The sequence below is a fragment of the Condylostylus longicornis genome, unplaced genomic scaffold, assembly GCF_029603195.1.
Source record: "Condylostylus longicornis isolate FDR11 unplaced genomic scaffold, ASM2960319v2 ptg000017l, whole genome shotgun sequence".
NCBI classification, from domain to species: Eukaryota; Metazoa; Arthropoda; class Insecta; order Diptera; family Dolichopodidae; genus Condylostylus; species Condylostylus longicornis.
Window position 1 is genome coordinate 4,116,410 of NW_026577986.1, and position 19,147 is coordinate 4,135,556.

General features: G+C 22.7%; 1 protein-coding gene across 2 annotated transcripts in view; it reads right to left on the reverse strand.

Annotated features, from left to right (window-relative positions):
- The window catches only part of LOC129606162 (uncharacterized), an 82,227-nt gene that overhangs the window by 54,679 nt on the left and 8,401 nt on the right, over positions 1 to 19,147 (reverse strand). The window contains exon 2 of one of the 2 annotated variants that reach the window (XM_055516301.1): positions 7,197 to 7,398. The exons of the other annotated variant lie outside the window; for it this stretch is intronic. The gene's annotated coding sequence lies outside the window, so the exon portion shown is untranslated. The remainder of the gene's footprint in view (positions 1 to 7,196; positions 7,399 to 19,147) is intronic. 2 annotated transcript variants of the gene reach the window in all.

Here is a 19,147-nt window from a genome sequence, read left to right on the forward strand (position 1 = left end):
ATTTAGGAAAAAGGATTTCAACAATGCTTTTAATGTTAATTAAAAAAAAAAAAATAAAAATGAAAATGCATTTATTATTTACGTGCACGTTCATAGAAGCTATACAAAATTTAGAGGATAAACACTATAGTTCTAAGTATCAAACCGTGCATACTACATGAGGAAAATTTTTTTGTTTTTAAATTTAAAAATCAAAACACTTCGTAGAAATGAATTTTAAATAAGGTAAGTGTCCCTATTACTGACATACTTCGCAACAAATTCAACTTTGGCGTGAGATATTTAATATGTGGGACACAATAAATGGTCGTGTTTCCGATTTTTTGAATAAATTGGATAATTGAGAATGATGTTTTTTATAAAATTATTTAATCAAAATATTTTTTAATTCATAATTTTTCGACTAAAAATGAAAAGCAAAAATGTTCCTAATATTGACATAACCGCAAATGTTTGTGTCTATTACTGACAGTTTGTGTTCCTAATACTGACAATGTAATTTCATATGCTGTAATCCATATTCTATATATGAATAATGGTTTAAAATGGTTAAAATGATAATATTCAATAAAAATGGAATAATAATTTGGATTTCTACGGATATTTCATTTTATTTAAAAAAAATTAAAAATGAATAAAAATATAATTCAAACAAAAATAAAAAACATATTTTTTATTGAATTAAAGGTAAAAATATGTGAAATTCAGCTGATTTGAATTTATTATTACTGTAGAATGTACTTTTGCTAGTAGTCTTAATATGTAACAATGAATAAATAAAAATTTTTAAAAAATATTTATGAAAATCTAATTCGAAATTACATAATGTTTTATAAAGTATTATAAGTTTTGCTACAAATGTATTCTTATAAATAATACCTAAAATATGATGTACCATATCACACGAAATTATAAGAAATCAGATCAATATATTCTAAAGCTGCTAATAAGCCTATTCTAAAGCTGCTTTTTGCTTTAACAAAGACTATTTATGTATTAAGTACGTAACGAAAGCAACCCATTCTCAATTTTTAGAACAACATTTTGGGTTATTAAAAAGGACTACTTTTCTTATTTAAAGAGAACCATTTCCGTTGTGATATTTGTTATGACGTTAACGTTTACAGTAATTTTAAAGCATTTTTTTAGAAACCGAATTGTACTGTTTTATTGACAGTATTGAATACAATATTGATACACAATTTATTAGACGAATATCACTATTAAAAAGGTAAAAAGGTCATAGTCAGATATAGGTTTTCACAAATGTAATCGATTTTCATTTGACTGAAATAGTTTAAACAATTTTAAAGTATAAAGAAATTATTTTAATTAATTAAAATGAATGTCAAAATTAAAACTTTATACTGACATAATTTTGTACATAATATTGACCCTCTTTAGATCGTATTACTGACACCAGTTTTTAAAGGTAAAATACTCCGAACCTGTAGTAAATTCTTAGTGTCAGAATTCGGACATTAGAAAGAAAATTCAAATTCGATTTTAATTAAATAAATACGAAAATAAAAATTTAAACATTTTAAAAATGACGTAGTTTATAAAAATACGGATTTTTGACGTATTACTGACACATATGTCAGTAATAGAAGCATGGTCGAATTTTAGATGTTTCTAATACTGACAGAAATTATTTGTTAAAATTCTTATTTATTTAATGTTTTTACTCCGAATTACTTATAAAATAAGATAAAAAATAATCAAAATATTTAATTTAATATAAATACATATATTTTTAACCCTCAAATAAGTCAAAAAACAATAAAAACAAAATCGGAAAAATTAAGCAAAAAGTATAAGAAATTCTCCAATTCAACCCACCATTGCTATGTCTATGGAAACAAAACTGATTTATGTTCAATATTTTGGAGTTATTTCAAAAGTAAATAAAAGAAAGTATTGCGATAATTTGAATTAATCTGGAAATAAAAATATATATATATGTTGTATAGAGAAAATCTCTTAATAATTATAAAAAACCTCATATATGTCAGTATTACCGCCACTGTCAGTATTAGCTACACTTACCTTATAGTATTTTTAATTTAATAAAATTTAAATATAAATAATTAAAAATTTAAATTATTTCAATTATTTTTAATAGGCAATGCTTGGACGTCAATTACTGTGCATTAATTTGCTTTTTAGATAGGAATGACGCTAGTTTTTTCCAACAAACGATGTTCGGGTTTGCAAAATAAATATAGTAAATGTATATGTACTTATTCGGAAAGCTCATATATGTACGTATTACCTCTGATTTACTTACAAAAGAAATCATTCTACTAAATCGAAAATCTTTTGTATTAAAGGTTAATTTTTAGGAAGAAGACCTTTCCTGTTTGCAACAAATTTAACATTTTGTTAGTAAACTAATAGAACAGGTCATAAAATCAAAAATTCATGATTCTAATTAAAATAAGATGCAATAGTTTTTATTAGATACTAAGAAGCTATTATGTTTGAAACACTCTATTTTCCATTTTATGTAATAAGATTTATAGAATACCTACAAAAGAAAATTTTATACCAAAAAATTAACTTGATTTTCTGCATTATCCATTCTCAATTTCGAATTTTTAATAATTAAGTTGGAATTCCATAACTATACTTAAAATCAAGTTCATATTTTCTACCAGATTCACTTGATCTACTCGTATTAATAGAATCCTTGCAAAAATCATACAAGGTCCCTTAAAATTATTGCAAAAACTTGATTTTTCTTTTCAGAATATTTTTTACTGAAAATCTTGAATATAAAATTACAATTTTTTGCTAAATTTTAAGTTGCAGTTTCAACTAACTTAATTCAAGTATTTAAATATAAAATTTAACTTTAATCAGAAGGGCAAGTTCATGGATAGTAATGGAAGAGATTCGAATTTTAATTTATTGTATGAGTATAAAATAATGTATTTTAGATTAAAAAATAAATCAAAATTTATAAAAACATTAATAACTTACTACTAAAAGAAAGAAAACAAAAAATAAAACTTGTTTAATAAAAAAAAAAAACAAAAGTCAAACTTGAAATAAAAGCCTGTTTCCCTAATATGGTCACTTTATTAACAAAAAAAAACAATACCAAGTATTTATTTATTTTTAAATAAGGAAAAATTGGTAACTTTGAACGAACTTGAATAGCACTTACTCGTACACCTAATTATAAGTATATATATATATATAAATCAATACAAACGTATGTATATAAGGTTTTTGATTTGTGAATATAAATATGAACAAACACACAAAACTCTTATAACAAACTTGTTTAAAATTTAAAAAAAAAATTTTTGTGCAAACTTTTAGGTTCAACGCATTTTTAAAATTTTATTCTGCTGCCATAACAAGTATAGTTATAAAATTTAAGTTTTTAAATTAATTTTATGCTGTTGTGCAACATTGTATCATTTTATAACAGACTGCTTTTTATTATTAGTATTTTATTTTTCTTTTGTTTAAATACATGTACGGATATTAATGTGACCAAATGTTTTTAAGTTAAATTACGGTACATTCTAAAAGGAGAAGTACACAATTTCAATAACAGCATAGATGAGTAGACAATGCGAGATTTTGAATTTGCATTTAAATATGTTGTGTATATGTGGGTATATGTATTCACTTTGTAAGTTTTAAGGGATGTGGAAATACAATGATAATTGTTGCTCTGTATAAGTAATACTTATTATGATATATTAATGAACTAGTTGTGTTTTAATTTTGTGCCTATTCTAAAAGTCTTTTTAAATTTATGTAAAAAATTATTTCTTTTCAATCAATTTACTTAATTATTTACTTATTGAAATATTTTGATGCATTTATAATATAAACATTATTTGTTTATATAAACTCAGTTTCTTTTTATTCATTTCCACTTAATTTATTTAATTTAGTTTTCTGTATGAAAAATATTGTTATTAAAATAATAAAGTTTTCCTTAAAGTTCCATTTAGAATCTATAAATTTATGAACTTCTAAACCATACATAAAAATTTTATTACGAAAAAAATTAATAATTTTGTTATAAGGCACAAACGATACGGCACCTGAGAAATTATCACAGCTACATTCTGTTTTTTCTTACTTTAATAGGCAACTTATTAGGCTGCTTTAATGCAGTGAGGAATATTAAGTGCTTGGAGTAAGTTAGGTATATGCTTTCTGAAAGCAACGCACAGATCATAATTAAACTGCTTCTACATGTTTGAATTGAACTTTTCGATTTTTTTTGGAACTTATTAAGAAACATATTTCCTTTTTTTTTATTTTTGCATTCTGCTCACTTACTCCGTACACTTTTATCGTAATTTGACTATGTGACTAAGTAAATACATACATACATATATATGTATGTATGTGTATGAATTTTCGAATTGTTAGGCGTTCCGCAAAATGAAAATATGAAGATGGTCTTATTTCTTTTTTTTAATTATTTATGAAACAAAAATACATAAGTAGCATGTCTTTAATTGAGCCCATATTGTATGTATGATAATGAGTCATATGACACAAAATCAAATTTTTAAAAAACACAAAAAAAAAGAATAATAACAACAAAAAAAAAAAAATATTTAACGAAATTTTTTGTTTCGTATTTTGAAAAATGTCATTGAAGTTGATAATGAAAAGCTCAAATAGAAGGTAGATGTAACAGGTAATCAGAAAATGGTTTTCAATTTAAGAGGTAAAAATTTTGTTAAAAAAAAATTTTTTTTTTCGGTTAATAAAAAAAAAACAAAAAAATTTTAATTTTTCTTTTTCTTTATGGCTGTGATAATCTACAAACAAAAAAAAATAATAATAATAAAAATAAATGACGAAGGCAACGATAACAAAAGTGGCAGCACTGGCAGCGGTAAAAATTACAAATTAAAAAAAAAATAAACCGTTGTATTTTTTAACTTTATTTTTGTTTCTTTTTTCTTTTGTTTTTAAGTTTTTTTTTATTTGTAACTTTTATTTTTTATTTTAAGTTTAAAGTTTTCTGACCTCGTTATAACACTAAAAACAATAATGAATTACCGAATAAAAGGAAATGAAACAAAAATAAACGCGCTACAACGCTGTTCCAAAAATGTTTTCAAGAGTTTGAATTGCAAATTAAAATTAAATTTGAAAACTTTTCACTTTTACCTTTTTAAGTTACTTATGTATTCAGATTTTTTTATATGGATAGATTTTTTATTTTTAGTCTTATGCTTATTTTATACTATTTTATACTATACAATTAGTAGCCATTTAGATATTAGAGATTCATTTATAGACTTCTCAAACATTTCAAGAAAACCCAAAATATTTATAGATTTTAGAAATTATAGGAAAGATAATTTCTCCGTACCTATTGCAGAATAGATGGATGGGAATTAATATCAAAGTTAAGGAATTTAAGAAAACAAAATTAAGATTATCAAAGAAAGAGCTGTTAAAGGACAAGCCGTTGGCTTCACATCAAATATTTTTTATGTAAACGTCTGCAAAATTCTAATGCAACAAAACATATGAACAATGTTTTTATATCTAAACTTCTCTATACCTGCAATACACCCTAAAAAAATCCAATAAACAAAACAAAATTATTTAAAGGTGAGATTTGGCGATATTAAAGTAAAAGTTTATTGCAAAAATTAATTTACTTTCGTTTGATATTCCTTATTGGATAACGAACTTACATTAACAGATTAAAAAAAGAATATTTTCACAAAAGAAACATTATCATTAATACTTTGAATAAATTGATTATTACTTGATTAATGCAACTTTATATTATATAAGTTGCAATATCAGTGTGTAAGTAAATTTAATTTGTTCCATAAAAAAATTAATTAGACAAGTGACCTTACCATATAAGTAACTGTATACTAAAAACCTGTTAATAACTACAGGTAAAATTAAAGTGTACAAATATTGCTGTAAAACTAATAACAAAATATATTGCTTATTTAGTTTTTTTATACATTATGTACAACTTAGGTTTATAAACAAGCACAGGCACAAACCAGTAGAACATAACATTTTGCATAATATATTGTTATGGTTTATACATGTGATATACATACAGGGGAACCTGTAATGTGGTTTAATTTCTCGGGAGCTGAAAGGTGGGACAATTTTATGACAAGAATCGTTCCTGAGGGGAGGAGAAAGGACGCAAATAAATATTTCCTAAAATCCCAGTTGAAAATTTTTGGTTTCGGTAAAAAATAAAAATTTTGATTTAACGACTTATATGGCGATAACATTTTAATCACTTTAAAAATTATCAATAAGCAATGGAAAGCTGAAAGGTAGCTCTTTATTTAAAAAAAAAAAAAAACAGTGTATCATTTGAAATAAGTAAGTCAAAAACAAAATATGTTAAATTTTTCACGAAGTGGCCAATTACTAAGAAATTTACCCTATTAAATTTTTTTTTCATAATTTTAAAGAATTTGGATCGGTCTTCAAATTACCCCTGAATAATTTTTTTTATCCGTTTCCGGATAATTCGGTTGTAAACTGGACAGTGTTCAAGGAAAGTCGTTATTTTACTCTAGTTAAAAAGTTACATAATCTAAAACTAAATCAAAGATAAAGTGTAACCTGTTTGTAGAGTAAACTTGAATATAAGTATATTGTTATTTTTTATAAAATACTTATCCTGAAAAATTATAATTCAAAATATAAATATAAAATAATATATTAAAATCAATATACGAATATAAAAATTAATAACTATAGCAAATATAATTAAAGTAATTAATAAGTAGGAAAAAGTTTTCAAATGCATAATTTTATATCGTAATAATAAACTAAAAACAACACAATTTCATTACATAAAAAAAAAACACAAATTTTACACTTGCTTTATAAATAACATACGCATTTAATTTTCCTTTAAAATTTAAACTCATAATATTATAATTTGGAATATTTTTATTTTGAATATAAAAAATAAAAGGTAACACTACATTCCAATACGCATACTCAACTATAGTGGTACACTAAAAATTTTTAATATATTAAAACTAAGAAAATTAATATTTAAAATATTATTATTATTTTAATTATTATATCTAAAAAAAAAAAAATACAAAATTCCAAAAATCACAAAACCAAACTTTTATAATAAAACAATTAAATATTTTTTAATCTTAATAAATATAATTTGTCTTTTATTATACATAAATACTCACGATTAATAATTTGAGCGAAACATGGCTCAAATTAGTTTTCACTATTTTAATATCGCGATATTAAAATATTTTTTAAATTTATTTATTTAATTAATAATTAAAGTTTTTTTATTTCTTTAAAATACATAAATATATTAACACTTTATGATTTTTATTTTAAATTAAGTTTTATTTACTTAATAAAATATATTTGAATAATTTACTATAAATATAAAAAGAAATTATAAATATTATTATTGTTTATATTGTATAACAAATTAAGACAAAATAGATTAGAAGAAATGAAGTTATTAAAATTAATTTTAGTTTCCTAAAAATTTAATGACATTTCCTTACTTAATGTGACGACTAGAGTAGTAGAATTGAGTAGTAAAATGTCAATTTGATGACTTTTTTTTTTTGACAATAATTTGACTAATAACTAAACGAAACCATTATATTGTTTTATAAATTATTATAGTTGTAAATGCTTTGCATTATTTTAATAAATTATTTTAAATTCGAACTTTTAAATTCGAACTTACTAAATTAATTATTTTAAAAATATGAAAAATTTCTACCGCAATATTAATTCTTAAGTAGAAAAAAAGTAATGGCAAACTATTTGCGATAAGTTAATATAATGTATGTACGTTTTTTGTATTTAGAAGTGTGGTTGTTTTATTAAATGGTTATAACAATGCTACATTTCTGTTTCTTGAACTGACAGCCAATTTTGAAATTTTCATAAGCCTAAAAAAACACATTTAAATCTCTTAAATAACTAAAAGATTCATCTCTTATCTCAATATTTAAATTGTTTTCACATTTTTATTGATAAGTCGGCGAATTTAAAAGACAAACCCAAATTCTTATGCTTATTTTGAAGATCATGAAATTCCGTTTTATTATCTTTGGGTGTTTTTTTTAGTTTGGAGGAATTATATCACCCCGCTTCGAGAGCTCCATCGAGTCCCGCATCCCTTACATAAAATGTTACGAATATCTTAAATAAAAATTATTTTGATATTTGCATATTTGTCTTTAAGAAAAATGTATTTCGAACGTACACTTAATTATGAATGAAAACAATATTATGAACATAAATACGTACTATTATAAATCAAAATTCAGTAAAAATAAATAAATTATCAAAAACTTGTTTTTATAATAATTAAATTATAAACCACAATATTCACATAATATACAACTTTTTTTAATGACCACAAGATTAAAGTTGAAATTATATTTTATAAATTTCAAAAAAAAAAATTATTATTACAAGTAGTTAACAGTAACAAAACAGCTTCTATAATAATTATTGTTTTCAATTATTTTAATTCAACTACTTGTATATAACACTATATAATTTATATATACATATATACTAAAATAATTAGTATTAATACATAACAAAATTTATGTTTTATCCGTAGTAATATTTTAATACTGCGTACTTATTATGTAAACATTACCTACTTTTACATGGGTACTTGTAGTTTTTTACACATAAAATTTAATAATTGTATTTTATGAGTACTTTGGAGATCATTTATGAACTTTTACTCTTCCGTTGTTATTGGAAAAATTAATAATATAAATTGTTAATAAAAAAAAATTTATTTTATCGCTATTGGTTAAAATAAATAAAATTTAATTATAAATTATTCCGAATATTCAGTTTAACGAACCGAATAGTAGTTGAGTTTATTAACAACTATTATAGTATTTAGTATCTTTTGTGGTTGACTGCTATATTATAATACTAAATCTTAAAATTTATATTCAATAAGATTTATGTGGAAGTGTTACCGTTTATGATTTCTTAAAATTGAAAAGAGTGTTACCGTTTTATGATGTTTAATTTTAATAAGTAAAGTAGGTAGCAGAATTGACGTTTTACCTTGTTTACAATTCCTCCGTTGCTTGAATACTGAATAATGGGCTCCAAATGATAAATTATGGATTGAGGAAGAATATTTCCGAATTGGTATGTTTTGGAATAGTTTTCTTAAAAAATCAAAATATAAGTATTTTTGCATAGAGTTAACAAAATTTATTACAAAGTTATAAATAGAACGAGAATCATTGGAAAATTAGAACCCTCTTTTCAATTTAATTGAACATTTTCAATAATTACACACACAATATGTATATCGAGTCTTCTTTTCAATTCCTATTTTAAATATATAAATTTTAAATAAGTATTCAAAAAATTCAGCAAATATTTATTTATATTCTAGTAATTTTACTACAATTGATAATGCAATCTAAATGACAGCACTATTTTAGGTTGATCATTTCTTTTTGTCTTAAATGAAAATAGAAATGTTCAATTATTTTTTATATTCACTTGATAACAAAGTTGCGCTCATATTCGCTGTATATATACCTATATATAAAATGTACTTTACCTATTGAACAAATCCATTATTACATACATATGTATATGTAAGCACTTACACTTAATATGCAAATGGAAAAAAAAATTATTATGTCATTTAGAAAAATCATTCAATATTTATCACATAAATAAATTGAGTGTAAATTAATTTAAAAAACCAAATATAAATAAAAAGAAACAAAAAAACAGAAAGAAAATTAAAAGAATTTTCTCATTTATTTATTTTTTATCGGAATTGTAAATCAATCATTACTTATTTGAATATTTAAAATCAATAATTCTCGTTATAGGTGTATAAGAGTTGATTAAATAATTGAAGAATTGTCAAATAAAAAGAATAAATAAATTGCATAGTTAGTCCGAGCCGATATCAAGTGTTAGTAAATAAATTTAAACGAATGTTTTTTTAAAAAAATAAACGTCAGACGTTCAGATTTGAATAACAAACTATAAAAACATAAACTTATTCTGACGTCAACAATTATTTATGATTGATTCTTTGACTTTAAAGTTTCTAAATCTGAAATAAATTAATATTTAATATTAAAATTTCAACTTTTAAAATGCAATTCTGAACACAATTATTTGAAAAAAAAAAACAAAGCTATTTAATAGCAAGAAGATGGCGTTCATATAACAGTTAATCTAAAGTTATTAACTAAGTTCATATAACAGTATTTTTTACTAAGTCCATGTAATAGACATAGTCAATACAAGGTGTAAATACAACAAATTTGGTGTGAATGTTATTTATGTAAGATTTCTTCGTTAGTATGGAAAGTACTCTGATGCATATCTCATGAAACTGCGAACTATTCGTATGTAACGGCTCAATTTATCTATGATTTTCGGTATATTTCTGCTGAATCAAATTTATTTTAATGTTGCACCTATAAGTGCAAAGAATGTATTTTGTATTTTTGAAATACTACAATCCTATGCACTATTCACTCCTGTTTGAACATGCACTATTCTTTCCTGTGAATTCTAATAATTCTATTCGGGAACGAAACTGTATACTTATGTATACATGAATTCTATTTTATATAATTAGTAGAAATTAAAAAGAGCCAGACAATTGCATATTATTATAGATTAACAGGCGGACATTTTATTAAAAATTCTTATAACTAATTGTTCATTTCCACAAAAATCCTTATTTCAAAGTTGTATAAGGCGCGTAAAAATTATTGTTACATGTAGGCACATATTTCCTATAACACAAAGTATTTTATTTTCAAAAATATGAAGGGGTTCAAAAATACATTTTGTATATTAAACACTTGTGTATTTTGCATACCCATTATACACATTTTATTATTAAAAAAAAAAAACAAATAAAATCCTTGTACATGCGCCGAATTTTCTTTTTTTTTTTTGTTTTCCTTAATATTCACTTTTCAATTGATTTATACTGACATCAAGGTTGGATTGTTTTTTATAATGCTTGTTGATATCATAAAAATAAAAAAATAAAAACAAAATTACACCGCACATTGTATATTTAAACGACCTTAAAGGATAATGAAAATATTATGAAAACAAAAGTTCATTTCTTTTTTTTCAAATAAATAACAATTTTTGTAAAATAACACATTCCATACATTCATATAGTTTATTATCCTGAAATCTAAAATCATTAATTTTTCCTTTATTTGTTCAGATTTATTAATTTTTTTTTGTGCCAATTGTTTGACTATGAAAAATTTTTAATGTGTTTTTGTGAAAAAAAAAATTGTGTCTACTCAATACTTTTAATTTTTTATCCTTTTGTGTTTTTTAATATCAATGTGCGGATAAATATTAAGGAAGAGAGATGCCAACACATGGATGAATTATGATAAATTAAACAAATATGAAAATATGAATAAAAAGATTTTATTTTAATGAAAACTAGAATACAAGGTTGAATTTTTTTTTTTTTACCAATTTATAACAATAAATTTTTTTTGTTAATTAAAAAAAAAGGTAATGTAACTAATCGTTTATTTATTGAGGCGAATCAAATATTAATTGATTGTATTTGCAAAACGTTTAAATATTTATGTAACTGCAAACTTTTATGGCAGTTCTATGGACATTGAGACAGGATAACAGCTCGTCAAAGTTGAAAGATGATTTTTCATTTTGTATAAAACATGTTTTTTGTAAGAGTTAGAAAACATTCTTTATTAAAATCAGTAATCTTCAATAAGATTTCAAAACTAATAAATTTTTAATAATTTTTTAACAGTATAGACCTAAAAACACTGTTACAGCATTCTAAAGTATTTAAAAAGAAACATTTAACATTATCTTTCTCATCTTTAACATTATCTCATGCCTCACTTATCATCAAAAGCCGTTCAAAAAATAAAAAATCTTAATACCATACATCATGTCTATAAACAAAAATTGTGTCCCACTCTGTATTTTTGTAATGTCAATTCAAAACCTTGAAAAACGAAATAGAAATGGGTTTTTTGCAATATACATACTTCCTATATCATAAAAGATATTTTAATGTTGAACGACTTAAACAAAAACTTAAGCAGCTGGCGAATTCGGTAAAGAGAATTTTGGAAGTTTCAAAAGAATTCATGAGAAATTGTCGGGACAAGAAATGTAAAAAAATAAAAGATGAGAAAAATTGGAATTTTCCTAAAATTCGAATGCTTGTGTTTCCGAAAAAAAACATGTAAAATTAAATAACCCGCTATTTTTTATTTAAATCTCTCTCTTTTTTATTTAAAGCTCTTTCAAAAACTATTTATTTGAAACTTCTATCTTTTTTGGAACGTATGTTATAAACAAAAATACTTAAAATTTCTTAAAATTCGCTTGGAAACGGTTCTGATTTAACACTATGTCCCGAACAAAAATATTACTCATTTTCAACCCTCTACCCGGTTTTAAAATGGCTCCTAACTTCTTGGTGTATCTTCGAATCACCCTGTCCATAATTATTCTAGAAACCCGGAAATTTATTTAATATTGATCTTTACTTTTGATAACAAATACCTATTCAATTAAAAGAACTTTTCTAAATTGTTAAGTCACAATTTTTTAAATGAAAAAGATTCCTTTTTGATAATTTATTTCTAGTCCAATTGATTTCTATTCAATATTGTAACTTTGATTAAATAATAACCATGAACTTAAAAACTTAAACATAATCATTTAATGAACTCTGTTTAGCTTGAATAATTCTGTATGAACTCTGAATTGTGTTCAAAACAATTCAAACAATAAGTAATTACCAAATAATATCTAATCTTATTGAGTATATGCAATTTACTAATTTAAAAAAAAATGTTTGATAACTAATTTTTTGAATACCTATACTTGCAAGTACTTATTTTATTTTAAATATGAAAATTATTTCAATTAAGTTATTGGCTACAAAATCGTATAGATAAAGACCTGCATAAGTTGTTCTTAAAATATTTGTAAGTGCACTTATGATAATTGGGCACAAAATTCTAAAGCGATGCTCTCATAATTATAAATAATATTTAAGTGTACAAGTGATATACGTATATGCATACAAGCACCAATAAATTTATTTTAGCACTTAACTCTTAATTACAAATTTAATTAAAATTTAAAATTTTCATTTAGAACGTAAGTATTCCATATTCAACTAAAATTTATAGTACTCGTATAACACATTTAATTATTATGATAACATTGGACAAGAGTGCAATTTTTGTCAATATTAATACTTTCAGTACAAATATTTGAAGCAATTAAGTTCAGTTATTAAATGATAAAATCAAAACCCAGATAACATTATAAGACTACCCTGCAGACAAAATTATACAGTGAGAAATGTATATTTGTTAAATTGAGGCAGTTTTTTCTTAAAGTCACAGATTTGTTATAAGTAGTATGATGCCTCGTAAAATTTTATATTTTTTTTTATTAAAATCACACATTTTTCCCATAAGTATTGCAAACCCCAATCGTATTAATACTTATCTAATAATTCAAATTTTTCATATTTTTACATAACTAATAAACAAACTGAAGTTCGGTAGAAGAAAATTGCAATTGCGATATTTACTGTGTATATTTGCAAAACAATAAATAAGTTACTTAAAATACTCTTACTTAAATAATTTTTTGCGAAATTTTAAAAATTAATTTTTACATAGAAACAGTTCAAGGTTAATCTATAATAAAATTAATGTAAAAAGCACAAAATTTTATGAAATATATTGAAAAAATAAAATTGAATGGTTAATTATAAATTAATGAACCTCAAATATAAATCAATTGTTAATCATCTGGAAACTGAATTGTTTTCGGTGATTTTGAATTTTAAATAAATTAAATTTCAGTCAAAAAATTTCATCTATTCATCATAAGTAAATCATAAAAATCAAGTCAAGTAGTCCGAATAAAATAAATTTCATATATAGCAGTCGGGATTTTTATTTGTTAAATTTACCTTTCATAGAGAACAGAAAAATATATTCAATTAACATAAATTACGAAAATGCACTAAAATCTGTCTCTTATTTACTGAAATCTATTTACTTACTGAAATATTTGTATCTATTATTCTTCATTGTATCTGCAAGCGAGTGTCTTGTCATCCACATTTTTTGAAATGATTTGCTGTTGACTTTATAAATAATATTACAACAGTATGAATCATCATCTTATTCGAATCATTTGTTCATAAAAATTCAATCAGATTACAAAATAAAATCAATAAGAATACAAAAAGAATTGATAATTTAGAATTTTTCATATGATCAAAAGAAAGTTTTTATGTTTGAGGTTCACAAATATTACAAGTCGCTTATAAGGAAATTTTTTTAATTTTAAAAGATTGAAAATTTCGAAATTTTCTAAAATAATTTTCAATAGATTGAATTTAATTTAGGTAATAGATTGAAATCAATGGGAAAACATTAACTCTAGTAAGACCTAGAATTTTTTTAACATACTTTTTTCCATCCTACTCAAATTTATTCAATAAAGAGGAGGAAAAACTAATACAAATGCATATTTTTTGTCTAATTATGATTATTTATTTTGTTTGCTGCATTCTTGTATAAAACATGCTAGAGATGCATCATAATTTTTTATACTATAAGAATGACTAATGAAAAAAAAAATCAATTTTTTATACGCCCACATTAAAAATTAATTTTTTTGATAACTTTTGCTTTGTACAGTTTTTGTGAGTTTTTTAAACTTTTTATACAAAATATCTTAAATTTTTTACTTTTAAATTCATTATGTGAAATTTGAAAGTGCATTACATGCATCTTAAAATGCAGTAGGTACTTGCTCTTAAGTGTGTCGGAAAACAACAACTTATTATCCTTGTTAATTTCATAGTGAAAATATTTAAGATTACATAAGTGAGTAGTTCTTTTTTCTAATACAAAATTTGAATAATTTTTTTTAAGGCAAGTGTAGGTTTATTCTTTTAAAATAAACAGGCAGTATTAAGAATTTTTCTTAAAATCAATATAAAATTAAATATTAGGTGAGAATTTTCCATACCCATTTCTCTTATATTTACGAAATTTTATTTCTAAACTTTGTATTGCTAAAATATTTTAATGCTCTCTAATATTGAATGTATAAAACAGAATGATTAAAAACTTTTAAGTAATTAAATAAAATTTGTTTTTTCTCCTTTAAAATCTTATAGAGAACTTCATTGAATTTCCCATATCACTACCTACTTATATTCTTAAAGTTGGACTTTTTCCTCATAAAATGTGTTTTAAAAAATTTTATAACATAAAATGAAAAGAATCTAATAATGCTATAAAAACAGCGATTTACGATTTGTTTATTCAATTTCTGAGCAAATAAGAGAGTGAAAATGAAAATTTCACAAATTTCCAAAAAAAAATTTATTATTATTACTAATGTCAGATTTTCCTACAATACCAGTATATTTTAATTTTGATGTGATAAAACCTGAAAGCAATCATAGGATATGCTGTACTTGAAGATTAATATATATAAGTAAGTTTGAATTTTTCAGTAAAGTGAACTGAATTTTGCTTGCAATTTCTTAAAATTTAGCAAGCTTCAATAAAATTATTTAATTTTATTATAAAACTTCCAAGTAAGAATTGTACACTTAAGTATTTAGGAATTTTATGTTCAAAACTTTAAATGCTATATATTATAAAATCCTTGTCACTGACCAAACATTGGCTTAATATTACAGAGATTTACTTACAGCATTGTTTGTCAACATTTTTTTGGAATTTTTATAATTATTGACTCGAAATTTGTCACGATTAGTTAAAAACGTCTGTACCCCAAAAATATGAATTTCATGTTCGTTTAAACATATTCTTTGATTTTTTTTTTGTCTCTCAGGCAACTTGGATTTACAGGAATTTGAAAAATCATTGACTTATAAGGATTGAATGTGAATTGATAAAATACTTTTGACCTTATTGACATAGGATTCATCGGTTTCATGTTTCACTCTATTTTTCAAAAAAATTTGGTAAATTTTTATAAGTTTTCCAAACGTAATCACAAATTTCGAATACCCTTAAATTATTCACTACAAAATCTTTTTTTAAAATTATAAAATTTTTTTAACTTAAATTTCGTAATAAAAATGAAAAAGAACACTAAAAATTTACTAAAAAAAAAAAATTAATTTGATTTTTACAGCTCTTTTTCATTTCTTCCATTTTATTGTAGACAATCTTATGATTCATGATTCTTAGCGAAATTTTTTTTAAACACTTTTTTTTTCTTACAATAATAATTCATTATCGATTCGAAACACGATTCGCGATGCCTAAAATAGAGAGACAATATTATAGATGAGATTTGAAAAATCATTTGATATTATAACAATTAGTTATTAAAATTCTAAGTCCAAAAAATGCTTTGATGGCGTCAGTCTTTGGATCGCGCCACCTTATAGATTTTTTTATTATAACTAAAGGAATTAAAACTAGAATTGAGTGAAACATTTTTCTCGAATAAAGAACACAAGTCTCGCTTTCTTTTTATAACCTAATATAATATTTGGATAGAAAGTGGACTTATTTCACCCTAGAATTATTCCAAATTCAATTTACAAATCTGTTATACAATTACAATTGTTTTTTACAAATCTATTTATATTATTAAATTATTGTAACCATTATAAGCTTTATAATTAAAAACTAATTAATAATATGAATTAATGTGCATGTTAAGAAACAAAATCAATTTTGAATAATTAAAAGCAACTCTTATTGAGTAATTAAATTGTTAATTAAAGTTTAATACATTCATTACAATATTTAAAAAAGCAAAAAATTTATTTTAATTTTAATGTGTCCCTATGAAATTTTGATTACACAATTAAGTACAAAATGTTAAACATTATTTAACAAGTTAATTTTAAATTGATTAGAATTATTACGATATATTAAGATAGAATTACAAATATAAAGGTTAGTTTAATTACATAATAATTAGATAATTAATTTCACTGAACTAAAAAAAGATTTATGAAATTTCACTCATATTGGCTATTTTCATTTATTTTAATTAAGTTGTATAATTAGGTAAACTCAAAGAAGCGATAAGAATCACTAGACATCACAAGAAATTTTTAATAAAATGAAATATTCTATTTTTTATTTTAAAAACTTAAGTAATTAAATCTAACAAACAAAAATTTTAGATAACTTGCTTCATTATTCAATTTATTTATGCATTTTATGGCCAGACTTTTTGTTTTATATTTTAATTTTATGCAATTTTCGATTCAATTGTATATTTTTAAAAATTGTATAAAATTTGCATTAAATTCTAAATTTTTATTCTATTGACATATGTAGCTACACTTAGTTGGTATACAGGTCTCGGTAATATTATAATCCATGTGCCGTCATGTGTCTTATTTGATAATTTTACTTATGTGCGTATAGCAACACTTTGATAAATATTAACTTTAAACTGGCAATTAAATTAATTTCCTGATATTTGTAAATTTATTGTGGCTTTCAATATTGTGTCCCAATCAATAAACTTAAGGTCAATTAAAAATTTTTTAATTTAATTGAAGCAATTGTCTAATCTTTTTTCTGACAGTTCCTTAAAATTAAATATTTTAAATTCCAAAATTTCAAGTTCTCCATTAAATTTTTATGCGAGAGATTTTATAGTTCTAACTTTAAGAATACGTTTTTAGAAAAGCCCCATGATTTTGAAAAAATCACAATATTTGTAAAAATTTATTGCAAGTACTTACTTAATACATTTTTGAATTTAACTCATTGTCCAAAAAAATGTTATCAACACCTGATGTTGGTGTTTGAATTGTACAATGTTTTTGAAGTCGACTGCAATTTTAAATTAAAAAAAAATCTTTTGTTCTTTTTTTTTGTATACACGTAATTTTGTTTTCATTTGAATTAGAAATTGAAATTTTTGAACTCAACAAAAAAAAAACAAAAAAGTTCAGGGTTAAACAAAATACATACATATATGAAACTTTAGAGTGTTAGAATTTCATTTAAGTAGCTGTTATAATTTTTTTTTCAGATTTAAGTAGGTATTTATTGTAAATTTATAATTTATAAAAGCTTTCAAAATTTATAAACAGAATAAAATTAAAGTTGACATTTTATGACATAAGGGACTTAAAATTTTTTGAAAAGAAATTTTAAATTTAGTAAGAGAAATTAAAAAAAGGAAATTAGAAATTTTTTAAATACATTCAAAATGTCTAAGTCAAATTATAGAAAAATCTTATATAAATTCGCAAAGAAATTGCGGTGTAGTACAGGGGCCTTAAAACGTTTTAAAAATTTTTGTATACATAAAAATTTGATCTATAAAATATTGTTGAACTACTTATTTATATAAAAATTTGGTGAGTTAATTACTTAAAATTTGATTAATTTTACTAAGAGTATTTAATTTTAATGGACCCGAATCTAAATTTATTAAAATTAAGGCGCTCAGCGCATTAGTTACCTACTTGCAAATATGACATTTTGAGTAAATCGCGATAGAAATGTAAAATATTTAATTTTTAAGAAAATTTTTTAAAAACAAAAACAAACTTATCTTAAAATAGAGTAAAAACAGGAGTAAACTAAGTATATTTGTAAAATACAGAACATTTCTTTAGACCACAACAGCTCTATTGAACATAATAACTAATATTTGCAAAAATTTTGAATGGGCCACTAATGCGCTAAGCACCTATGAAATTTGAAAATAATATATTGATTAGAATTCTAGCTTGTATACTTAATTCAAATGAGTACCCTGACCGTCCTCTTTTTTCTTTTAACTATTATTTAAAAACTACTAAATAAATAGTAAATAATATATAAAGTATAAGTATTAAAATAAATATAAATTTTCAACTAATTATTTATTAGCAAATATAATTCTCATAAATTATTTGAATTCTTTGAAATGACTAAATATAACTATTGCTTTAATGGTAAATAAATCATTACACATATACGTACATGTATTATATTTAAATTAGCTTCAGTATAATATTAGTTAAGGGTGTGTTGTTAATTATTTTTTAAGAGAGGCAAAATCATTGCTTTTCAATGGCTAATATCATTGATGT